The sequence below is a fragment of the Mastigoproctus giganteus genome, chromosome 10 (assembly GCF_048544385.1).
Source record: "Mastigoproctus giganteus isolate SK-2022 chromosome 10, ASM4854438v1, whole genome shotgun sequence".
Lineage (NCBI taxonomy): Eukaryota > Metazoa > Arthropoda > Arachnida > Uropygi > Thelyphonidae > Mastigoproctus > Mastigoproctus giganteus.
In genome coordinates this window covers 161,215,651-161,241,820 of record NC_143584.1, presented here as the reverse complement: position 1 = coordinate 161,241,820, position 26,170 = coordinate 161,215,651, and the positions used below count along the sequence as shown (strand labels likewise).

At 35.0% G+C, this 26,170-nt stretch overlaps 1 protein-coding gene and 1 long non-coding RNA gene across 3 annotated transcripts in view; one reads left to right on the top strand and one right to left on the bottom strand.

Moving 5' to 3' along the window:
- LOC150079429 (uncharacterized) overlaps nucleotides 1-26,170 on the top strand; it is a 106,910-nt gene that overhangs the window by 3,302 nt on the left and 77,438 nt on the right. The gene's annotated exons all lie outside the window — the stretch shown is intronic.
- Nucleotides 1-26,170, bottom strand: part of mrj (DnaJ heat shock protein family (Hsp40) member B6 mrj) — a 242,204-nt gene that overhangs the window by 177,473 nt on the left and 38,561 nt on the right. The window contains exon 1 of one of the 2 annotated variants that reach the window (XM_090383862.1): nucleotides 13,011-13,029. The exons of the other annotated variant lie outside the window; for it this stretch is intronic. The gene's annotated coding sequence lies outside the window, so the exon portion shown is untranslated. Of the gene's footprint in view, nucleotides 1-13,010; nucleotides 13,030-26,170 lie in introns of those variants that run through there. 2 annotated transcript variants of the gene reach the window in all.

Sequence of the window (26,170 nt, the reverse complement as noted above, 5' to 3'; positions counted from 1 at the left end):
CTTGTTAAAACAGAATACTGTAGAAAAGCTGAGAAATTTGTTCTACTTGCCACAAAAGTTAGAACGAAGTGTATTTTTGGGCAAAAAATGATTTACTTCTGCCAGAGATTGTTATCCAACCACGAAGATGGCAGGTCAATGGTAAATGTGTTTTGTGAACTTGTAAATTGTAGTAGAAACAATGATTTTGTTTCTTGCTTTAGTGTGCTACAGAGATTGTTTCGTGTACCATGACATCATGAAGTGTTCATATGGATTAAGTATACCTATCTATTGTACATCGGATAGTTACCACACGTTTCTGCTGGTGGAACTAGCTAAGTTAATAATGTGACTTGACATATTTAAAACTTATTTGGCTTTTATATGCTAATAAGAATTTGATCTTATCCCTGGTAATAACCATTTGAAACAGTGCTATCTCTGCATTAGATAGCCGATGGTAAATTAAAATAAAAGACTACGTTAACGGAAGTGGCCGAGTTTATCGCTTATAATATTATAAATGGCTCGGTGGCGATTAAGAATTATAATGTATGACAAGCCTATCATTAACAGAAGCTAGGCATTTTGTTTCGGAAGAATCAAATAATTTTTTTGTTTTTAATTGCGAAGATTATGTAAAGGCTAAAGACTTTTATGCCAAACTACATTATTAACTTAATGATACCGGTTTGAAGTTTCAAAGGAACTCGAATCGTATCGAACAAATACCTTTTGTATCTCGATAGAGATAAATACCCCATTGTTCCACTTTAACAGGAAAGTTTGGTGACACAGCATAACTTCTGTACTCCTAATAGAATAAAACCTGTTTTAAATGGTGTGTTAATTGTTATTTGTTGTTTTGGACAGCATTTCTTGCCTTTCTCTGGAATATTTTCATATCCCTTTATCTCTCTAATAACCTAAACTTTTTAATTAATTTAATTATAAATTAAACACTTCACCCTGAAGTCGCAGTTCGGATGGAGGATGTGGACCGTTACCAGGAAAAACTTAATGCTAAGCAGTATAGCAAATAACAAAAATCACTCACCTTACAATCGATTGCTTAAACGTAGCTGAGTGTGTAAATAAATCACATACCTAAATATGACGTTGCAGATATAAAGTGACCAAGGAGTTAAACTACTAAAATATAAGATTTAATCTTATTAAAATTTAATAAATTATCTAAAAGGCCACATGTACCAGATATTAAAGTACAAGTTCTAACTTCAACTTTGATTTCAATGTAAGCAATTTACTATTACGTTGTTTAAACCAGAATCGAGTATTTAGCGTGTGATAGATTGATAAGTAAGGAATTTCAAACTCAGAAAAAAATGGCAATGTTTGAATCGGAGAGCTGCATTTAGGATACGCGCAATATTATGAGAAAAAATGTAAATGAAATAAAATGGGAATTTAAATAGAATTAAAATTGAATTAGATAAAAATCCCAATAAAAACATGTTAATTACTACATATAACGAAAATAGATATGTTTCAATTAGAAAAACAAATTTTTCTACCATAAATTAAACTCTCATTAACAATAGAAATGAAATTTTTACAAAATATTATATCAGGACTGTTATAACTTAAATATAGATTAAAATATTATATCAGGACTTAAACTGTTAACTGTTTAAGGGAGTGGTGATGTTTATTTATCTAATGTAATGAACAATAATACTGGCACATAGGTAGTTTCAAATATAGTCACCTTCACGTATTGTCATTATATTTATATTTCAAAAATCGCATCCCATTGCATTTTTCTTCTCTGTCACAAGTCTCATTAATTCATTTGATAACTATTTAGGCTTAAACTTTGAACAATATTTCTTAATAGGTATGAAACTTTTAGTAGCTTCCACGATTAATTCCTTGAATGCTTCCCACTTAGAATTTACTGTTGGTAACATAGTCAGTTGATCCCACTGTACAGAATTAAGTTTCACAATAAAAAATAAAATAAACAACACTATTTTTGACTACATGAATTTGGAACAGTGCTATGTTGAAGTAGTAGTAGTGGAATGTGATGCAAGAAAGCAAGTGTATGAGCTTATGCAGCATCAGCCAAAAAAAAAAAAAAAAAAATCACACCATTCTCTCCAAATGCCTGTACAGTTTCTCCTTAAATTTATTTAACCTATCAACTTCCACAACGACAGATGGAAGTTTGTTCCAGCAATTAACCACCCGCTGGCTAAAGGCAAATTTCCGCACATCTATTCTACATCTGTCTTTTCTTAATTTGAATTTATGCCCCCTTAGGTTCGTAATCTGAACAAGTGGAAGGATCCCATCAGAATTCAGCGTGCTGAACCCATTCAAGGCCTTATACACCTCAATCAGATCACCGCGCCGGTGCCTAGTCTCCAGCCACTGCAATCTGCACAACTTAAGCCTCTCTTGGTAAGAGGATTCCTTCATTCCCCTCACCAATCTTGTTGCCTTTCTCTGTACACGCTCAAGTAAATCTACATCCTTCCTAAAATGAAGCCTCCAGACCTGTACGCAGTACTCAAGGCGTGGCTTGACCATTGCCTTATACAGAGGGACAATCACTTCCTTTTCCTTGCTAGCAAAATTCCTATATATCATTGACAAAACCCCATGACCTGTCCTGGCAGCCTGTCTGCATTGCTTAGAAAACTTCATATCTGACTGCACAATTACTCCCAGGTCTTTTTCATTTTCTACCACCTTAAGTGTAGTACCACACAGTTGGTACGTTTCTCTGGGGTTACTTCGACCCATATGCAGTACTTTGCATTTGTCAAGGTTAAACTTCAATTGCCACTTCTTAGCCCATCTGCCCAAATTTTTTAGATCCTGTTGCAGTAGCACACTGCCATTACTGTCATTAACAACCCTGCCAACCTTTGTATCATCTGCAAACTTCGACACTAAGCCTGATATACCTTCATCAATATCATTGATAAATAAACAAAAAAAAAAAAAAAAACAGTGTACCCAACACCGAACCCTATGGGACTCCACTAATAACATTTAGTCCACGAAGAGCAGCACCCATTGATTACCACCCTCTGTCTTCTCTCACTCAACCATCCTTTTATCCATTGTAGTAACTTTCCCTTAATGCCATTCTGCTCCAATTTGTACAGTAGTCTTCCATGCGCAACAGTGCCAAAAGCTTTCCTGAAATCCAAATATATGATATCAAAAATATTTTTTGCATCCAGTTCCTTTGTAACCATATCATAATATCCTATCAAATTTGTCAGACAAGACTTTCCCTTAGCAAATCCACGCTGTATCTGAATTATTGCTGCAGTCTTGTCAAGATGATCCTGCAATGCATCTTTAACCGCGACTCCATTATTTTACCCGGAACAGAAGTTAAACTAACTGGTCTGTAATTACTCGTGTCACCCTTCGATCCCCCTTTGTGAATTGGGGATACATTTGCACATCTCTAGTCCGTGGGGACCTCCCCTGAGTCCAAGGATTCTCTCATAATTATGGCTAAGGGTTTGCTTAGTTGCTTCGCCGCCTCCTTTAATATAACTGGATGGATCCCATCCACCCCAGGTGCCTTTCTTATGTTTAACTTTAACAATTTCTCCTCCACTTTGCTCTCAGTTATTACAAAATCATTAAGCACCCTGCTACAATTGGATAACCTTCTGCCATTTTCAAACCTTAATAACTCCTCATGTGTGAATGTAGATGCAAAATACTCATTGTTTGTTTGCTATCTGAACAGGATCATTAACAGTCGAACCATCGATATCAAGTGGACCAATCAGATTCATCCCCTTCCTTTTAGAGTTTATATAAGTAAAGAAATCCTTGCTGTTTTTCTTACCATCGTTTGCCAAAGATTTCTCGTAATCTGCATTCGCCTGCCTAACCTCCTTTGTGACCTGATTACAGACTAGCTTATATTTGCCATAGGCTTCTCAATCGCTTGATAATTTATATGCATCCCATTGCATTTTCTTCTCTGTCACGAGTTTCATTAATTCATTTGATAACTATTTAGGCTCAAACTTTGAACAATATTTCTTAATAGGTATGAAACTTTTAGTAGCTTCCACGATTAATTCCTTGAATGCTTCCCACTTAGAATTTACTGTTGGTAACATAGTCAGTTGATCCCACTGTACAGAATTTAAAAACTGTCTGAGACCACTATACTCACCTTTACGGAAGAAAAAACCCTTTCCTTTACCCCTGATGGTAATTATATCTTTAACTTGGTGGTTCCTTAGATATAGTTCCTTTATCTGCAAATTCTTAATACACGAATGATCACTGCTGATAACCAGATCAAGAGTATTACCCTCTCTGATTGCCTCTCGAACATGCTGCTGCAGAAAACAATCATCCAATAAAGTCTTACTAGTGTGTGAGTGACCAACCCACAAGTATCAGTCAATATCTGGGAAGTTAAAATACCCCATTATAATACATTCTGATTTACTAGCCCACTCTATTTCTCTGTACAATTGTTCATTGTACTCATTCGAGTCATTAGGCCTATAACACACCCCTACTCTTATTTTTGCTTTCGCAGTGCTTATGTCACACCAAACTGACTCAACAGTGCACTGTTCATCTATATCAACTGGATGCACTTCAAGTGTGAGGAACGAGATACCCATATGAAGAATATAATATAGAATTGTAAAAAAAAAAAAAAAAAAAAAAAGATTATATGTAAGCTTTTACCTGAGGGAATTAAAGACTTGTACTGTAACGAGGGAACAATTAATGATTGTTTAAAGCTTAAAATCCTATATACAGTAATCCATTTTGATGTGAGTAAGCATCCTCGTAAATCTGGTCATGAAAACAATGGAACAATGAAAAAATAATAAATTATCGAATACAGTATATTGTTTAATTTTATCTGAGAAAGTAGGAAATTTTCAGTTATTAAACAAAAAAGACGGTTGTTATTTAATTGAAAAATTAGTTTATAATTAAATGAAGATACCCGAAGATTATCCTCTCGGATCAAATGAAGTTAGGTGGGATGAGGTATCTAGAGATCCTACTCTTATCTGACCAATTATTAATAATTTAAACAATATTTAAATTAGAATATTTTGCCAAAAGAACAAACATTTCAGAAAGTTTCATTAAAGAATTTCATGAAAATTATAAATGAATTCACGATTAGTATTTAATTCTAAAACATTAGATTCCCTCTGAAAATTTTTATAAATTTTTATAAGAACGCAGTGGCGATATCCACTTCGCTACCCCACTTCGCCCGATTCAAAAACACTGCATTATGGCATTGCACAATATTGGATGATATTAAGTGTATAGTTTTAAACTTTTTATAAGTGTGAATCTTTAAAGAAGTTAAATTTAAAAGTATATAGAGAAGAGAAAGCAAATGTCACGGCCATAACCCTGTTTTTAATAGAGGATATTATCGCTGCAGAGTCATGCAACTTTGACATTGATTTCAGAAAGTTTCTTTATGAAAGTACAGTCGTAAATAAAAAGAAGAATGGTCTTGTAACTGCTTTTTCTAAGTGACCTTAACCCAGATTTCAGTAAAAATCATATGCTAGCGTTATCGCGATTGAGCGACTTTATAAGGAAATGTTTCAGTTTCCTGTGATTATTAATCTACAAGTAATTTGTATGATTTATGTAGAATGTTTGTTTCTTTCAAGTTGAGAGGATATGTTTTTTGCGCATTGCAATCATTAATTAGCTATGGGTAAAAACTTAAGTGTCTAATCAAAACAGATGTGGAATGAAAAATAGGACACCGAATATTGCAGCACTTTTTTGGAGAACGTTGTTTTTAAAAGGAAGTAATTCTTAAAGATAGGAACTCTGCATGGTTTTTGGTGGTATGGGCGTATTAAAAATCTATTCATTTCACACTCTTGTCAACTATACCCTAAAAGTACGAATTGACCACATGTTATATTTACAATTTCATCATTTGTTTACCGTGGAATATAAGCAACACAAACTAATAACGTTCGATTATAAATCAAAGAATATAACTTAGATCCTCCCTTTTTTAGATTAACGATTTCAGTGTAGCAGGTTGACTGTTTCTTTAATGGCAAATATACGGCTTCGGATTTTAGTTCACCTAGAGGGGAAACCATCCTAATTTTAGAGCTTTTTCTTCCAATTTGACAGAAGGGAAAACCGGATATTAATGTCAAGCAGCCTTTATCGGGGGCTAATTAATTCAGCCAGAGTGAGAAGAAGCCCAAAAATGTTTTTGCTCTTTACAATCCAATTTGGCTCAATCCCGTGGTTTTCAATCTCAGATTAAAATCGTTGTCGGAAAATCCAGCAGCGAAAGTGGTAGTTTTTGAAACCCCTCCCTCCACTCTCTTCAGAATTCATTTCCACGAAATTCTTCATCTTGAAAGAAGGCAAGTTAAGGCACGGCAGATGATTTTGGTACTTCCTTCTCACTTTGAAGTATACCCCTCTCCTCTTGTAAACTCTCCTTCATGTTGACTGCTAGAGTGATTTTAGATCCTGACTCTTGTAGTGTATTGCCGTCGATCAACGGGATTTAAACAGAATTAATTCACTCGGTAATTCCCTAAGTATACTGGGCAGTTTGCGATTATCACATCACTATTAGGTCTATATATTTGAGAGACCAAGATAACATCTTTTTTTCTTACCGCGTATTGCATAAAATATGGATTAAAAGTGATCCTGAGAGAGAAATGTCCTATGTTGACTGATTGGTGTTTTAAGGAAAGGATTTTAATTGTAATTTAACGAACAATCCCCAGATGTAAAATTTGTGGAAAACAATTGAGAAATAATTTTCTTTCAATTAATGAACATTTTTTCCTGTAAGGTGAAACAGAGTTCTTAAACCAGTATAAGAAGGTGAATTGACTTTTCAAAAAGAAAAATCCGTTTTTATCTTCTAAAATTTTTGTCAATTTAGTTGTTTCTTTTTATTTAAAATATTCAGCATCATTAGTGATTTTTCTGTGATGTTTCAGCTTCATTGTGTGTTTTGAAGCAGTTTAATAATTCAGTATTTTTCATAAAATTGCATTAATGTATTGCATAAGTGAGGAACAGAATTAAGACGTAGTGATTCTAATGCTCTGTGAATGGACGCCTTAGTATCTCTGATTATATAAAGGTACTGGACGGTATTATATTAGTTAACGAATTCTGCTTTGAACGAGTCATTTATATACATACTTGCACTATTAAATTATAAGTTCTAGTAGAAAAAGAAGGCGCCTCAGTAGCCAAGTGGGAAGGAGCAGCAGCAGTGCGTAGCACAAACTTCTTGATTAGACCGGGGTTCGAGCCCGTCCCCACCGGATGCGGAAAGGTCATGGAATGACCACCGCATATCCCGGAGCAATATGGCCTTAGTTGCTAATGCTCCTAAAAAAAACCAAAAACCAAATATTAGAAAAAGATAAGAAAAATTTTGGCCATCTCTAAAAAGCGGTTTAAAAGTGTGAGAGTGCAGTTTCGTCATTTTATAAAGCTAGAAATAGTTCTTTATGAGATAATAGCTGTTTTGTTTTGTGCATCTATAACCAGCGATAATTGTGTTAGGCTCTTCTTCATGCTATATTAACAGATGTAACATTATTGAAATGATAGGAAAGGTGGAGGTTGAATGACCACTTGGGCCCTTCATGTCCCGGAACTAGGCAGAGGGTGATGATATTGTGGGGGAGGTAGAAATAGTGCTTTAAACCTGTTTTTCTTTGAGACCTTGATGGATACTCAAACTGCGCATTTTCTACTGGCCCACACCACCTCTGACTCAAACAAAAATCTAATAACGTCGGTATACAATTTTGTTTCGTCGTCAAACACAGGATATTTATAATTCCTTGATAATTTAATTTAATTGGGTCAGTTCATTACTCTGTTATTACTTCTTAGCTTAAATTTTGCATCTCTCATGAGGTTAAAATATTATTAATAAATTTAATTATTTAGCGTAAACTAAGAAAATCCAGCTAACAGTCAGAGACCATTGAAAGATGTATGATTTCCGACTTGTATAATTATGGTCCCCAGAGTGTGAGAATAATATTAATTTGATTGAGTCCGTTCAAAAAGATATGATGATCAACTTCGTAAATGATTATAACCAATTTCATAACTATAGATTATGGATTTGTTTTAGTCGGTTCAGAAGGACCTGACTTTATTATCCTGTTGTTTGTTTACTTTTGTCATTTCGCCAAAAAAAAAAAAAATAAATAAATAAATAAAATTAAAATAATAATAATAATAATAATAATAATAATAACGTCTTGAGTAAATTGTCTAAAAACAGTGGAACAAATTTATATTTCATTGTGTCTGTAAATTACATGTATTGCATGTTTTTCTTGATAAAAAAAAATCGATTTTCCAGCGGTGGAAAGGAACCATGCAACCTTTGCCTGAGACCCACTTACTCGGTCACGGTCTGAAAAAAAGTTCATAAAGCACTTCTCATTTATACGTGACTTATAATTCTTGTCTTGGCTAACAGGACTCTAGATTAAGGAGTTCATTCTGCATTCGGTATAAAGTATTGCGAAAATTAATTTCAACAACATATTTTAACAAATTGTTTTATTGGAGATACTGTATTTAAATTTCTGCATAAGAGGCATGAATAATATTTACAGGCCTTGTCATTCGGACTATATATATGTTGTATATGTGAGAACAAAAATATCGTGGAAATATGGTGAGAATTACTTATTTTCAAAATAAAACTCAATTGAAACAGGTTTAAGTATAGCAGATTTCAACAAGGTACGAACTTTTCGAGAGCAAAAATTCGTACTTCGTTGGGCATCTTTTGGCTGATATAAATTGATAAGATTTTGTACATAAACTTTTGAAATGCCATGATATCAAACACATAACAGCTTCAATTAACTTTTGACGATTTATACGTTTCTTTGCAACTACTTTACCCTTTCAGTTTTCAATTGAGTTAAGGTATGGACGGCAAGGGCAGAGTGTTGATGTTTTTAATTTCTAACCAGCATTTGATTACTTTACTTGTATCACATGGTGTGTGTTGCCATATTATATAGTATACGCCATCCGGGAAATGATTTCTGGAAGGAATCGTGACTTTTTTTTTTTTTTTTTTTATGTTTTTGTATTTTTCTCGTTTACTGTGCCTTCAACAACACGGTCACTTCTAACTTTGTCTGCCTAATGTAGCATAACATTCAACGGGAACTACACACTGCCAATTGTGCACTCTGATTTCAATCATTTGCTAGCAGAGCGATGAAGCGAAAACCACAATCTGCATATCCAGCATTAATTTTGGGCTCATCACTAATTATTATTTTATACCCGTCAATTTCCGTCCAGTTGATGGGATCCTGTTTTGGAATTGATTTACTTAAAGTGTTATGCCAATTCGTCTTCCGTTCAGTTCCAGTCAACCAGATCCGAACTGTCGAAGTATATATAGGCTTGGGCAGTTTATCTATGACGATGCTTGCCTTTCACTAGAAAACAGATTTATGCCATCAAGTCTGTTTTTGGTGCATAATGTCTTTTTTTTACAACGGCTACTTTTTCTCTGAGGACTTAACGTTCCAGATTTTTCCATCTTTTTACAATTTTTTTGTTATTAGTAGGGTTATTATGAATAAATCCACTGTATGGGTTTATCCGTAGCCGAGTGGGCAGGAGCGGGAGTGCAGTAGCACACGCTCTTTGAGTAGACCGGGGTTCAAGCCCCTGACTGCTGAATACGGTCGATCTGCCAACCCGCACTGGACCAGCGTGGCAGATTATGGTCCATTTCCCTCCGCATGAATTGTTGAGGAGGCTTCCACCCTGCAGTGGGTTGATAATGGCTGCACTTTACTTTTTTTTTTTTTTTTATGGGTTTATTCACATTAGTCATATTAGCAAAAATAACAATTTAAAACTATTTATACATTGAAAATATAACAATTTTTTTAAATACTGTTTTATAATACATACTTGCAGCTAACTATGCCACAAAAGTGCATTCATGGATTCTCTTGTAGATTTGGTCACAAGTGTCTTCTACATAGGATTACAGTAATGCTGATGCTTGTTTCCATTAATTTGCATTTTGAAAACGCATGTGTAACTAGTTATAATTTTAGTCATAATTCCATGTTGTATTTTGTTATTTATTTTTTTGTCTTTGTTCTCGTATATAGTTCATAATAATAAGTTATAATAAGTTATAATAATAAGTTAATAAGTACTATAAATGTTAGCCATATATCGTCTGAAATTTTAAATACTGTATTCTGAATAAAACAAAGAACTATTCGAACAATTGCCGTGTTGCAATTAAATTTCTACTGTACTATACTGTACATGAAAATAAGATTTCTGTTTCAACTCCGGGACGACTACATAAAATGAAAGGAACTCACACGATAGAGAATACAAGAATATCACTGTATTTAACAGTCACATAGGTTTCAATCAGGTAAGCTGAAACACTAGCATAAATGTGCACTTGCGTTTGGTCACTCTGTTACGGCCATCTATTAGATTGTGGTCTTCTATTTCATATACGTGTCTCTGTATGAACTCTAGGATTTCGATGGAAAGTACGTCCTGCTGCGGGATGTAAATGATAAAGACATGCAAGATGTTTCTCATATTTTTCTAGAGGCATCACTAGCTGTACTTACATTACGTGTCCTGGTTCCTCTGCAATCAACTTATACTTATAGAAAGCCTGCAAACATTGACCAGTTCTTACTCCGGTGTCATTGAGTCGGAGAGTGATGATTTTCATGTGGTCAGGCTTTCTATGTTTGTGCTAATGTTGCCTGTGGTTTTCGTATTGATTTCTTTCAGAGAAACCAGATCTGTATGATTCCTTCGGATTTGATTAAGAGTTAACCTATTGCGAAATTACAGGTGCAGCCGCTAACATTTAGTGACAATATGCAGAGGGTCATTATTAGCTTCAGGTGAGACCGAGCGAGGGCTGTGGGTTCATGGAGTCTAGTAGCATCCTAATTGGCGGTATCGTTGTTCTATTCAAGTAATACAGACTGGACAATACCGCCATTCAGGAGACGATGGTATTGTTATTCAAATAATACAAATGCTTAGATTTGTTCATGTCTGCTGCGTTTTTAATTTCCTTTAGTTTATATCTCAGATCCTTGAGTTGTGAGAGGAGTGAGTTCGATTTATTAGAAATGAATTTCTCAGCTGTCATCAGCTTCTGTGGGGAACTACGTACTTGCTGTAAAAATGATTGTAGTTGTTCCGCCCTTAACGGTCCTTCAGTATGCGACAATTCGCCTTCAACTTCTTGCCCATCTGAAACATCTGAGTTGTGGATTTTCTCCTGGTCGGTCTCCAGCATTCTTCGTTAGATGAGTTGCCTGTATTTACTAGTAAATACAGGCAACTCATTTACTAGTAAATACAGGCAACTCAGTAAATATTTAATAGTGGTATTATTTACTAGTAGTTTATATTTACGAGAGCTTCGGTTGTTATTAATTGGTATACGTCGTTCAGAATTAACTGAAATCTGGATACTTGGTCTCTGTTGCTGTTTATATGTTCTAAGTTTGATTGCTCCTTCTTTTCTATTGTTCTTATTGGTGGGGGTTCATTTTTTCCCAGTATTTCGCTTTCCATATTTCTCTAATGCGTCGCTTTGGATGTTGTCTGCTTTAGCGGTTGATTCTCCGAAATACTTCCTGGTTTAGCTGAAGGGGTTTCTTGATGGGGACAGTCAAGGTCTTATATTTTTTTCTGTTTTTCTGCTATCAGTTTTTATTGCGGGGGATAGCATCTCAGTCTCTTCATTTATTTCTTCAGTGTCCTGCTTTTCCTCAGTATTTAACTGAGTTTCAGTACCTAACCTCACCTGGAGTGTGCTCTCTAAATGAATGTCTATTCCTGAAGGGTTAGAGGCGTAAAGGCAGTTTTTCCTAATGTGACCGTCTTCGTGGTAGAATAAACATTGAGTTGAGATTGAGATGTAGAACCAGTGCCGGCTAGCAGGGCTCTTGTCTTGGGCGCTATTTTTTAAGGGGCGCCAAATTTTACAAATCATGAAAAAAAATATATATATATCCTTAGTAAAGGGCGCCGAAAAATCTTTCTGCTCGAGTGCTGAAATACCTTGGTTCGGCCCTGTGTGGAACGTATATAGGTTATCCCATTTAGATTCGTGTTGATAATTTTTGGAATGCTGTTTGCTGCATCGTTATTGACGAAGTGCACAAGCCCTTGCCTAGGGAAGCTTTTTATATGTGAAAAATTCTGGTTTCGTAGTTGTATAAAGATTTTACTTTGTTATAGTTATTTTTGCTCATTGGCAGGTTGCTTTGTACGAGTACATAATTATTAATATTTTTCGAATCATTAAGGAACCTAAGCTGAAAAGAGAATTAGGAGAATAACCGCCTCCCCCAAAAAATTGTTTTCCATTTTCTTCAGTTTGTAGGGCGAGGAGTGTTAAGAAAAAGGACTGTATTTCTTCCAATATTAAATTAAATTCTCTCCCTCCGAGTTTTGGAAAAAAGTGATCAGTTATCATTTATCCTCACATGAATTATATTTTCCTTATTCTAAGTAAAAAAAAAAAAAAAAAAGCCCCAAGAATGCTTCACTATGAAATGTCAATGTGAAAGAATGCATCGGTATCAGATGCCAAAAATGGCAGTGTCAAAGAATGCATCAGTATGAGATACCAAAAATGGCAGTGAATATGAGATGTCAGAAATGCCAATGTCAAAAAAAATTAAATAATGCATCAGTATGAGACGTCAAAAAATGCATCAGTATGAGATAACATAAAACAGTCAAAAAATTCACGAGTATGAGATTTCAAAAATGTCAGTCTCAAAAAAAAGAGTCAAAGACTGAATCAGTATACTTTAAAATTATCGAATTCAGGCGCTTGGTACACCTTTTGGATCTTCCAAAATCTGGTAAATTTTTAACACACCGCGATGCGCCACAGACTCAATTAATAAACAACAGAAAATGCTCTCCGTTTTACAAGCAAAAAATACACTTACGAATGCAATGAAAGCCGTTTGACTGAAAATTGCAGAAGTATTCTTTTCGCCTTTCCGTAAATCAAGGGCATCGAAAATATTGCTTTCTTTTGGGAAGATTTTTATGATTGGACAGTCTTTCAAACTGCAGAATCATAGATTATGATCTCCAAACGTTACAGCTGCTAATTTTTTCGGTAGTAAAAGTCACGCGATTTCAGAGTCCATCTTTATCGACTTTGCAATGGTATGCTTCTATCCAAAATGTCGGTCGCAAAGTCATCAAAGTCATATGATTGCAAAAGCGACTTCATGATTTGGGAAGTGGAGAAGCAAGCGACAAAACTCTACTGTTTGTTATTGATATGGTGGACGTGTACCGTAAGCAAATTTCTTCCTTGGTCATAACAGCGCTTCGAAGACTCAGCGCCGTCTCACAAGGTAAGAACAACAGTGTGCAGTAGAGTCGCAATAATTTCCCTGTCTTATCGACCCTAAAAAATTACCCTGCTCATGAGATCTGAAGCCACTCGACTACTCCGCATGGACCACATTGTAAGACTTGCTCTGTTCCTTATAGGAATTTGAAAGTTTCGAAGCGATCTCTGCGCAGAACTAAATCGACAATGAAACGCCGACAAATTGCTATTTTACGTCAATGATCAATACAAAAGGTAACTACAGTATATTGAATTTCGATCATTATTTATGCTTGTGATATGTTATCAAAAAAATGTGTGCATCATCTGGATTGTTTTAATTATTATTGAATTCCGATTAAAAGTATTTGCGTCCAAACTTTTGTTACCTTTATAATTACTACTGTTCATTTCTCTCTTTTTAATCACCATATTTCATTTTAATTTAATTACAAGTTTATGTACATGTCTCTATACATATCAAATATGCTTCAGGAAATGCGTCTAAAAATTTATGCTTTTTTTGATAATTTATCCTAGCCGTTTAGCTTCATCATGCGCACCTTCAACGTACATAAAACATGCTTAATGTTAGTCCGCGCAGTTTGCCGAAGGTGGGTTCAGTATTTAACAAGGCTATTTCCTGTTCTTTATTTACAAATAAGGTGCCAAAACTTATTTTTGTGTAATAATAACATGATGGAAAGATGGTTTGCTGTTTCATCGATTTGCTTAGTATTCCCATCAGGTTTAACCGATATGCAACTTTCGTTTTGTTGGTTATTCGAGTTTTACATATTAGAAATAACGGGAGAGTTTTAATTAGCGAAAATTAAATAAAATTGGATAGCAACTTTAATTCTGTCTCATTTCTGTTTGTTCTGTTTATGCATATTTATATGTCCCAGACACAAATTTATGAAGTTATTCTCCAGAAATTTCGACCACTTAACATAAACTGGAGCTTCTGGAATTTGCGGGATTTAGGACATCTTTGGTGTGCACAGATAGTGGGAAATTATTCGGAACATATTTCTATTTCTCTTCTCATCAGCCCTACAAAGCAAACTACATGGAAGAAAATGAAGAGATGGACAGAGAAAGAACTTGTCCACTGACCTTGTATGCGGTTCAGTCTGAACATAGTTTTGCAATTCTTTTCACGCCTGATCTTTCTTTTCACTTTAACATAATATGACCTTGCAAACACTTTCGTCTGCTGAAGACGGAACTGGTGGGAGTTTTCCCACATGAGAGAAAGAGACATTGCCAGAACATCACCTGACTTCAGTCCTCGAGATGCTAATCGTCAAAGGAAACTCAAACTATTTCTGGGAACTGCCTTTGACGTAGAAAATCTGTTACGCTCGATTGTGAAATTCAGTTTCTTTTCGTCTGCTAGTTTCAATATTCCCTCCGATGAACAAATGTCTGGAAGTTGAGAGTGGATGAATGAAGTGTTTAGAATTTTTTTATGACTCGCCAGCAAAGTGTCGTAAATAGTTTCATTCTTACATGTTTTTCCAACTTGTTTTGTACTGGACTTTGTTAAGCCAATTTTTCGCCGTTATCTAAAAATAGAATTCGTTTAACTTGTATCCGTCGGAGGAGTTATCATGATAACTGAACACTATACGATGCCAGTGAAAATTCGAACGGAAAGTCCTGACATCGATATTTTTATTTATCGAAGAACTAAAAGCCTTGAGACCCCTCTGTCTCTAACTACGTAAAATAAAAGTAGTGAATATATATATATATATATATATATATATATATATATGAAAGAATGAAGAGAAAAATGTTTGAATAATGTGTTAGTGTCTATGACTGTATTTTATTAAGTTCGCACAGAGGTTATTAGGCGGTAGCTGCGATGATAACCTGAAATCTTTACTAAGCAAAAATAAATAAATAAAATAAAAATAAACCTCTTCTTTATGTCAACGGTAATCATAAATCACTTGTTCTAACTGCTTGTTTCTTTAGCATTTCCTCTAATAGTCGATTCATTTAATTTGTTAAACAGTTTGTTTGAACTCCTACTCAAAGGAAATGCCAAAAAAAAAAAAAAAAAAAAAAAACTAGAAAAATTGAAAGGAGAAAAAAATGTGGACAAAGCAGTTTGCACTTGACTGTTGTTTATGTAACTTTGTCAAAGTATGTGGCTGACTGCCATATAGCATACACGTTTTCCCTCTCTCTTTTCTGTCTAGGGAGTCGTCCCAAGTGCTGCCATGAAAGTTGACACACACGTGCGTACGTTCAATGCAAATTATTTTTGGCACAGCCAAGTTTTCTACGAGACATATTTCATTTTGCCAGTTTTTCTACTAGCTGTAATCATGATAGGGCTGTTGGTAATTCATTGCAAGTGTGTCAACCCACTCTCAATTTTTTTTTTCCAGATCAAATCAGCACAGTAGAGAGGATAACATAGTTTTTATATATCTGAATAATGAATGAATAGATTAAATTATTGTTTAAATTGGAGATTCAATTTTGTGGGTCTTTTTTTTTTTTGTGGTTTTGTGTAAAACGAAGGATCTTACTGAAGGCATGAATATTAGTTCGATGCTTATTGATTCCCCAGTGAAAAAATTCCAAAGGCATCAATTTGATACTAATATTCATCATCCAGTTCGAAATACTAAGTTCTTGATATTGCATTAGGAAATACAAAACTTACACCGTGGCAACGCTATTTTCAGTTGAAACTGCCTTGGAAAATATAGGATAATAGTAAAGTTCAAATTTTAAGGAAGAAGGCTTGATGTAGCCGAGTGTCATCGTGAGGTACTGTAGTTAGGCGCTTGAGTTGACCATGATTGTAGCCTACGTGGCTGCTAATACAGTAATGTGCTTGTAACCAGTGGCGTAGCTACCATGTAGACAGGCAAGGCAATTGCCTCCGGACCCGGGCCCTTTAGGGGCCCGGCGCCTTTGGATGTCTCCTCTTTTTGCAATTTTCATTAATTAAGTAGAGGCTCGAACATGTTCTTTGCCTCCGGGCCCGAAAAAGGTAACTACGTTACTGCTTGTAACCATTATCTTGTAACTATGTATACATTATCTTGTAACTCTTCTGACTATGTAAATGTCCTGAAGTTTAAATAGAAAATTTATTTAACTGTCGAATCGTTTAAGCCAATGATTCTTTTTTCAGCCAATGAATTGTGACATATGGTGTATCATGATCACCAAAAGTGTCATTTGGTATCTTGAGGCTTGCGACATACTATAATAAATTAAAAACACAAAATAGAGTGAAACGAAGAAGGGAATTTAAGTCTATAATAATCGTCAAAGGAAGTATTTGAATTGTTGTGGATTGTGATTTGTTTAAAAAAGGGTCACCAGACGCAGAATGTTGAGAAGGTTATGAAAATGATAACTAAACGTTTGTGGTTGGAATCATTAATGGCCTGCTTAAGCAGAAAAAAGTTTCTTTGATGTTATTGTAGGATTATTTTTCTTATTTTGTCTAAAAGTCAGTTTTATACAATGTTTATCATTGATTTTTTTAGATTCTTCAGTACATCTGTTTTTACATTGAAAAATTCTAATATTTCTTAGTGAAAAAAATGACATTATAATAAATTGTAATTAAGAAATTATTATTTTAACTGTCGAGCAGATACTGTACTTGCAATAACAAAAGCTTTGTCTAAAATTAATAAGAGTAATAATAATATATTTTCCTTTATTATTTATAATATAAACTGAGAGAAAAGAAACAACATAATTGACATAAAAATATAGTTCATGTGTATATTTAATTATTTATTTATTTTAATTTAATATAATTCTTCTGTATATACCATCTATTTAGAAGAAATAAATTAATCTAATTTAAAGAAAGAATCTAATTTCATTTGCAATTTTTTTGTCTTATATGCATTCTTAACTACAGTGCAGAAATTATCAAATGTAATAGTTATTTATTTATAGTTTTACTGCCTACTAACACCTTCTCTGTTATGTTCAATGCATTGTGGGTATCTTTTTTTAGAAGGCAGAACAAGTGTTTTTTCACTTTTACTACTGATAACAAAAAATTTCATTGTTTTGTTTCTTACTCACTTGTTCTTCTGGTATTGCTGTGGTAGCAACTTTATCATTCACCTTAAACTCCTCAAATTCATCAACAAAATCCATATGCACCTTCAATCCCCATTCCTCAATGTTGCTATCCCTCCACCAACCTGTTCAACCATGCACGATACTATTAGTACTAATACTAATATAAAATAACACTAATAATACAATATTGCATTAAAGAGTCTCAAGAATATGTGGCTGACGATTCGCAGCCTGGGGAGCCGAGGACTTTCACCAGTCCAGAGCAAATTGTAAAGGCCCAGGAGATTCTGGATGAAGACAGGAAAATCACTCTCGGTCAGCTAAGCAGCATAATGTCAATCTTGTAAGGCAGTGCACAAGTGATTGTTACAGAGCACCTTAATCTTTTCTCCATGATGAAACCAAGAAGTCGAGGAACATCCAGAGACTGGGTCATATTGGTGGTGATCACTTGCTGGAGAACGCCAAATTTCCGTACTGTTCACTTCAGGTGCCAGCCGATTGGTCAAACGTGTGGGTACACTAGTAGGAGCGAAGCTGACTATGGTTCCAGCTCACATGACTGTTACATAAATGATGCAGTTCTTGTATTCTCTCTATCTTATACGCTCCTCTGATCCTGTGTGGACGTTCCGAGTGTAAACAGAAATTACATTTTTTTAAATTTTATTCAGCGGTGAGGACTTTAACTGTGGTGGATGCAGAAGAGACCCAACTTTCTGATTCATAGAGAACTGTTTGAAAGATGGTGATAACGAAGTATTTACATGCCTTAGAAGGATATCAAACATGGAGAAGTTGATTTTTAGCGCTCCAACAGAAACAAGCAGATCTTGTGAGCAGTTGTTCAACATGTTAATGAAGTAAGAGTTTGCGGTCAAAAAAAATAATAAAAAAAAAACAAACTACAAGATCAGAATGGGATGAGACATTCTTTATGATGGTTCCACAGATCAAAGGCTACATTAGATGTGACATATTTCCACGACAAAATTATCTCTGCAGATTTAGTGAGATTTATGGACAGTTTGAAGGGATGCAAATACTCCACCAGACCAGATAACTTTTGATTAATTGCCATCTGTTTTTTGCAATTGGGCAACCAGTTTTCTGGCTCTCCTTCTTTTTTCCTCTTTGTATATTAAAGAATTTCTTCCACTGACTCGAAATCTATCCACAGTTTTGCTGATAATAGCACATTACATTCCACAATACCCTTTGAGAAAACTTGCCTTGCACAAAAAAAGCTTTAACAACGAATATTCACTACTAATTCCCTAAATGCCTATCGCTAGATAATTCTCCAATGGGACAAAGAAAACTTAGTTAATTTATAATTCTAAAATTCAGTCCTTTCTTATTTCAAAAGAGTCTACTGTTCCTATGGCTCACCTTCGACGACACTCAGATTTCTAGAAAGGATCACACATCTCTTTTAGGAATTACCCTAACTTCTAATCTCTCTTGGCATGAGCACATCATAAATATTGCTTCCTTTGCATCCAAAAAACACTGGGTTTTATTTTTCGCTTTCGCCGTTACTCTTCTTCTAAACGACTACTTACTCTGTAAAAATCTTAAATTCGCCCTACCATGCAATATTGTTCCCACATCTGGGGCAGTGTCCCCAAACATTTTTCTCAAGCTTCTAGATTCTATTCAAAAGAGGGAAGTCGGGTTAATTAGGCCCTGTCGGGTTAATTAATGACCCGTCTCTTACGAATTTTCTCCATTCTCTATCTCGTAGATGTTTAGTTTCTGCTGCATATCTTTTTTTTTATATATATAAATACTTACATGGACACTGTTCTTCGGGATTTGCATCTGTAATTCTCCCACTCTCTTCCAAACTATTCCGCCCGCAAGCTGTTAGCATCCATTCGCTAATTCCAAACTCACAGAACCAGCTTTTACTCTTCCGCATTTATCCCTTCTATTTCTGTTTTCTAGAACTACCACTATCGTCCTTCGCATATATTTCCTGAAAATTATAAGCTACTAAAATTCAAGTATAACGTCAATATGTCTCTTCTGTCTCCTCAGCCTTTAACCCATGCTTACTACTAAGTACTATAGTTTTTAATACCTTTCGTGTTTGGGGCTTTCATAAAAAATACTGGAAGGATCATCACCAGGATCAATGTTAGACAAAGCAATTTTATAATTAATGAAAAATTTTGTAGATACCATGTTGCAAATAATGACGAGATTCAGTTCTGAATTTGTTCATTATTTCTTACATGCATCTGCGAATTTATTATTTTGTAATACAGTAGTATTTTTATGCAATGTATGAATAACATAGTACTGTATACAGCTGTGTGTCTTGTAAAGTACTGTATGTATCCAAGGGAGTAATTTCAAAATCAAGCGGGATTACTGCAAATTTATTTATCATTTCATTGATAGATTATCAGCACTACATCGATATGAGAATTACTTTAAAAATATCAATCAGTTTGGGATGTAATTTTTCTCCTCTTCTTCCCCATGTTCTTTCGTTTCAGGAGGTTGGTTTTGTATCAGCTGTTACGAGCTGTTTATGCAGGGTTGGTGTTTCAACAAGTACAGTACTGTACTTTACAAATTTCTGTTCAATAACTTGCATCATTCCGTTTATGGTCCCCTGATATCTTGTTCGGAACAAAATGTTCTTAGTGTTTTCTTAGTCTAGCAGACCGATATGTCAATTTATCATCTTACATCATGTTATAACAAAGGTACAAGGAGTAGAGACTTATGAAAAAAATATGAATATACATGACTGCTTGCACCTCATCCATTAGAAATCTACAGCATGGAAGTGGAATTCTTGAAATGAAGTGAAATATATTTAGAAGTAAATATTCCCCTTCATTACAAGGTATTTTTCTGATTCTGCTCCAAAGTATTTCTCACAAGCAAGTTTTATCTCAAAAGAAGCTTTTAAATACTTTAGAACAAAATTAATAACCAAAGTTAATTTTTCTATTTATCACAAAATTCAAAACCAAAATTATATTGAGTTTTAAAAATGCAGCTTCATATAAACAGAGACCATAAAAGCATTACAGGGTCTGAAAATCTTACATCTCCGTAAACATGAGAGATATGCTTAGTGCAAGAAGTTAATGTCTTTACCACTAATTTTCAGTCAGTCTATTTAGCCAATGGGCATAGACCCATACTGTCAGCCTTGATGAGAGCTCTATTAGTCCTTTTAATTTTCGTAAACGTACTGTAAATTATTATTTTCTGTCTTCATTCCTTCATTCGTTTCTAATTTTCTTACACGTTTTCTGTTCAGAGGAGTGACATCAATGCGAATTCAAGCCTGTCTCACTGAGGCGGGAGATGTTAAAATAGCTGTTCCTGTAGGGATGGGAGATTTTCTTCTGCTTTCCTAATTTTTCCATGAATTTTTAACTAATAGTGTTTAGTCTCTCTCTCTCTCTCACCGAATGTCGAAAGCTTCATTATGAACATTCCATGCATTTAGTTGACCTTGTGTGTGTGTGTACTTCGTATTGAAGCAGCAAGTGTAGTAGGCGTTTTCACCGAGCTGTTTTTTGTTTTTGAACTTTTAACCTTTAAATTAAGCAAATATTTTCACTTTTTTTGTGGTTTCTTGATCTTGATTCTTTCTTCTCTGTGTTATAGTCTATTTGGTAGTTTCTCCTATTGTTATCACGACATTTAGTATCCTTCGCTTTATCTTCCTTCTATTTCTCTGATTATTTTCTTTAACGCTGTATTTGGTACGGACCTGCATTTCTTTGATGTTTGGGTATTCATCCAAAGAAAATATGCTGCGCTCTTAAATACAAATATTTTGCCAGCAGATAGAGTAGCTAGTGGAGTGGTAGTACTTATCTTTAAGTTGCTCCACTTCTAATATGTATTAACGTAAAAGTTTTCGGTAAAAAAAGCAAAGGAAACACACCCAGTCTAGAGTTACAACCGGAGACGTTTTTCAAGGTTGATATTGGCTTGAAAGCAAGGCACTTGTTAAAGCAGCGTGAGAACTGTACGATCAACTAAGTAATGAATAAAATCGAAGGTCAACGTCACGAGCATATTAATATTCTCAGCAACAAACAGCTGATCATAATATTTGGAACATTTGGGTGGCGCTTACAGAGAAACAGTAAAAGTGATAATGTGCTCAGCAGGAAAGAAAAGGCCATATCAACTGCACAAAGAGAATAGTGTGTAAAGACAGAGTCGTGCGGTACTCGCTTTTATTAGATAGTACTTTTTTTCCCTCTGGGGTGTGTGTGTGTGTGTGTGTGTGTGTGTGTGTTATTTCACAGTACTGGAAATAATTCATCCTGTAAGTCAGCCTGTTTGAATGAAGGATTCCGAACAGAACAGGAAAAATGGTAATTAAGAAAAGCATTATGCGTAATTAAAAGGATAAGGAAACGAAATGAAAGGAAAGGAGGACAATGGTCATAAAGAAAAATAAACAGCACACAGGGAACTTAAGAGTTGTTAAATTGCAGATAACCGCTAATGTAGCGTAATGGAGGACATTAAATTTAATAGACAAGGAAAAGAATGACATACTTATTTTTAACTGTTTGATTATTCTCAGAAAGCTAACCGAGGCAAAAAAAGAAAAGAAAATATTAAAATGAAAAGCCCACAGTAACTAAGGCGGAACGAGTTAGCTTTCTGCACTCAATTTTCTTTCAAGCCTCACAACGAGTACTTTTCTTCCTGGCTTAATTGTTGTTATCTTTATCAAGTTGAGTTAATTTTAGGCAGTGATTATTCTTTAAATGTGAAGTTGCACATCGATTATTCTTGCATTTTTTCGTACTCGTGGTTTTTCGTGGTTCTCTACTAATGTATACAGATGCTGATTACATGCAGGATTTCTGTCAGATTGAGCTAGGGAGTGTAGGCAACGCCCAACCGCTTATTTTACAAGGTGCACCCTAAGACTTTTTGCACTAGACTAATGGCTCTCAAACTTTCGCTGCGAGCGAAACTTTTCTTTTAAATCAGATCCCAGTGGAATCCTAGTACAAATTCAAATTATTATATTAGGACCACCGTAATCTCTTACATATACTGATATATGTATTATGACTGTAAATTGGGTGTGTTCTCTGGTCGATTTGCCTGTTTTGCTGGACGAAAAACCCCAGTTTCTGGGTGTGGGAAACCTTGCTATCTACGCCTGAGACCGACTAACTCAGCCACGGAATGAAAAAAGCCCACTAAAGTTCCTCGCGTCATCGACGGGATTCGAACCCGGGCCTTTTCCAAGCGGTGTGGGGTGGACGGTGACGATACCACTGTGCAACCCGCGCAGACGGAATCCTAGTGCAGTTATACCTCGCTTGACGACATTTCATTATAACGACGCTTGAAAATTATCACCAATATTCATTTGTTCTTGTGACATCCCTGATCGCGTTATAACGACATGTAAATAATTTCCAGAAATATTAAAAAGTGTCACGTGTCACACCAAACAGCAGCTCTCCAAGCAGAGTAAAAATAAATCACCATTGCGACGTTTACCGCAAAACTGAAGCATAATTCAGTAAGTACAAAGTGCTGCTATATGTTGTTTTTATTTGTTCTATGTTGACTTCGCTTTAACAGTCCTTCGTAAAAGCTGCGACATTGAAGGAATTTAAGACATCAAGTATAATTGGAGTTTACAGAAGACTATAACTTGAATGCTTCTAAAATTATCTGAAATTAGGGTTTACTAGCGCAGGATATGCAAAGAGACGCGCTGGAGATTGCAAAAGTGGTTATTTTGGAGGCGGCTGATGTCGTTGATTTACTCGAATCACATGGTAAAGATTTGACTACCGAAGAACTCATTGAACTTGAAAACTATTTGTCCATTTAGAAACTGCAATGGCCATATTTTCTGAGAACGATGAACACACGCAAAAGAGCAGCAGAGTGTCAACAGGGGGGCATAACAAAGCATACCAATGTTACCAACTGTTGTGCAAAGAGGAGTATTTAGATGTTATGATTTATATATTTAACAACTTCGACCACCTGCCAACAGAAGAAGCTTCGTTCTCTGTGATCGACTAAGATTTAAAAAAAAACAAACAAACAAACAAACAAACAAACGCAGAAATGTTCACTTTTATATTTTACAAGTTTCCTTTCTTCTGTGGTTTATAGGTCTAACGGGATGGTTCCACATTAAACCAATAATCCGTGAAATTTTAACCTTCTTTTATTATTGCTCTTATACAGTTAGGATGTCATTACTTCTTGTTATTACTTCATTTACGCAAAATAGGTAAGTTTACTTCTTTCTCTATTACTGTGTTAAGCTTTAACGACGTATATATGTAAAACTTACTACTTATTTTTTTTTTAAGGAACGAGTCTATCATTATAACATGCGAATATATGGAATATCGCCATTCACATAAAGATACATGTATTTCTTTTAAGGAGTCTTTTTGAGGAACTTAACCTTGTTGTTAAACGAGGTGCATCTGTAATTAAATTTTGCATCCCATAACTCCTTTGACGGAGATCAGTTACGGATAGGAGGATATCCACTGAATATAAAATCAAAAATAGTTTGTAAAATATAGATTATATTTTTTTTCTTAAAAAATTAATAGTGAGTTTTACAATAACATAATTTAAAGTTCAAATTGAATTACGCAGTAATGGGTAAATTTTATATTATATTAATAAGTTAATAACTTATTAAAATTAATTATTAAATTAATAACTTTATAAAAATAAAACAAGATGGTAATGTATTCACTTACAATACTAGCAAGGACCAAACATAGCTATTTTGTTATTCGTTCTTTTTTGTTTAATGCAATTTTTAAACCATTCAGTATAGTACGCTTTATCAGTAGTATTTCATCATAAAACACAATCTGAATAAGAAATATTCTTATGGCCGCGTTATACGCTTCTAAAGACTTGATGATATCACTCTGTGCCCTCACATCACCCGAATTACAAAGCGATGGGCTACCGCACACCACTTTGATGTATTTTGATATACACTACCCTCCAAGAGTTGTCCAAACACCCTGTTCTTATAATCCGTGATTATCCACTTTTCCGGATAAGAAAGTGACTCAAATCGGTATCTAAGGAGGGAGTATGAGCCACACATCCTAGTTTTTCTCGTGGTGGCACGTAGAGAGCCGAGCTGAATGGTTTCGAGAGGGGTTTTATTTCTGGGTGTCACATTGCTGGCTTGTCCATTCGTGCAGTTGCTAACAGTTTACATCATAAAACGTCGACCGTTGGTGATGTTATCATCAACAATAAGGAAAGCCACGGAAGCTCACTTCACGGTACTGGAGGGTACTCTAAAGGGTAGTACGACAGTCTCGTCAGACATCCCTTCAGAACATCAGCTAGGAGTTTAAGGCGTCAGTATGGGTTGAGTCTGTACGAACACACTACATATGGAACTCCATAGCCTCCGTTTTCATGGGAAAGCGGCGGCGCATAAGCCAAACATCACCATCTGCAATTAGCCGTCTCTCCTTATATGGTGCTACTAACGCCATAATTGAACAATGAACGCCACAAGTTCTACTGGATTATCAGACGAATCTAGCAGTGATGGTTATAAGCACATCATCAAATATGTCCTGTATATCCACATCACGGGAAGTGAGTACTGACAGCAGTATAAAAGTTGAGTGTTCTCAGGAAGAAATAACTTCTCAGGCAACACTGTTGATTCTACAGATTCAAGAGGAATACAAGTGTACTGTATACCCGTACTGTGCTTTGTTAATGATAATAATGATGGAGGTTGCGAAATTAACCAACACACTGGTTAAGTGAAAATTACAAGAACTGTTAATAACTTAGGTTGAAATATTGTTTTTCCCATGCTTTCATTCTCTCAACCATTGTTCTAAATATGTCATTTTGTAGTTGCATCATGCAGATTAAACCCTCTAGTCTTGGAAACTCCTTTATATAAATGTATTGAAGAAATGGCATGAAAAATATTGTTTCAAATTCTTCTTGCTGTTGAAAATTACTTTAGGAAAGGAAATTAAAAAAATAGTAAATCAGTAAAAATGATGTGTTTCTTATGGAGTTTGCTGTAAGTGTTATTGGTGCCATGCTTGAATAGACCTTAATAATTTTAACTTATGTTGTGTTAATGGCGGGGGGGAGTCCACTTTTTAAATATATATATATATATATATTGTATAATATTGATGATAATAATATAGAAGGTAATTCGAGCAGACAATACCAAGCTGGATTTAAAGAAACGCAAGGGATATAAATAAATAAAATAAAAAAATAATATATATATATATAAAACTTATCGTTGTCTACCCACAATCTAGATGACTTCAACTGGGGTCAACCACCCAGACTGAAGGCAAAAAAAAAAAAAAAAAAAAAATATATATATATATATATATATATAGGAGTGGATCGTGTCGTCAAACAATGAAGTTCAGAGGAGGCCGGGTAATGGTTTCTCATGGTACGGTCTAGGACCTTTGGTAGTTATACAGCCATGAACACTGACGCCTACTTTAACATTTTGGACAATTCTATGCTCCTTACGCGGCGGCAGTTTTTTTGCTACAGACCCATGTTTGTTTTAACAGGATAATGCCCTATGGCACATACTGCCAGTGCTGCTCGAGACTGGCTGTGGACGTGAAAGTACAAAAATGAGAATAACTAGCGCAGAGT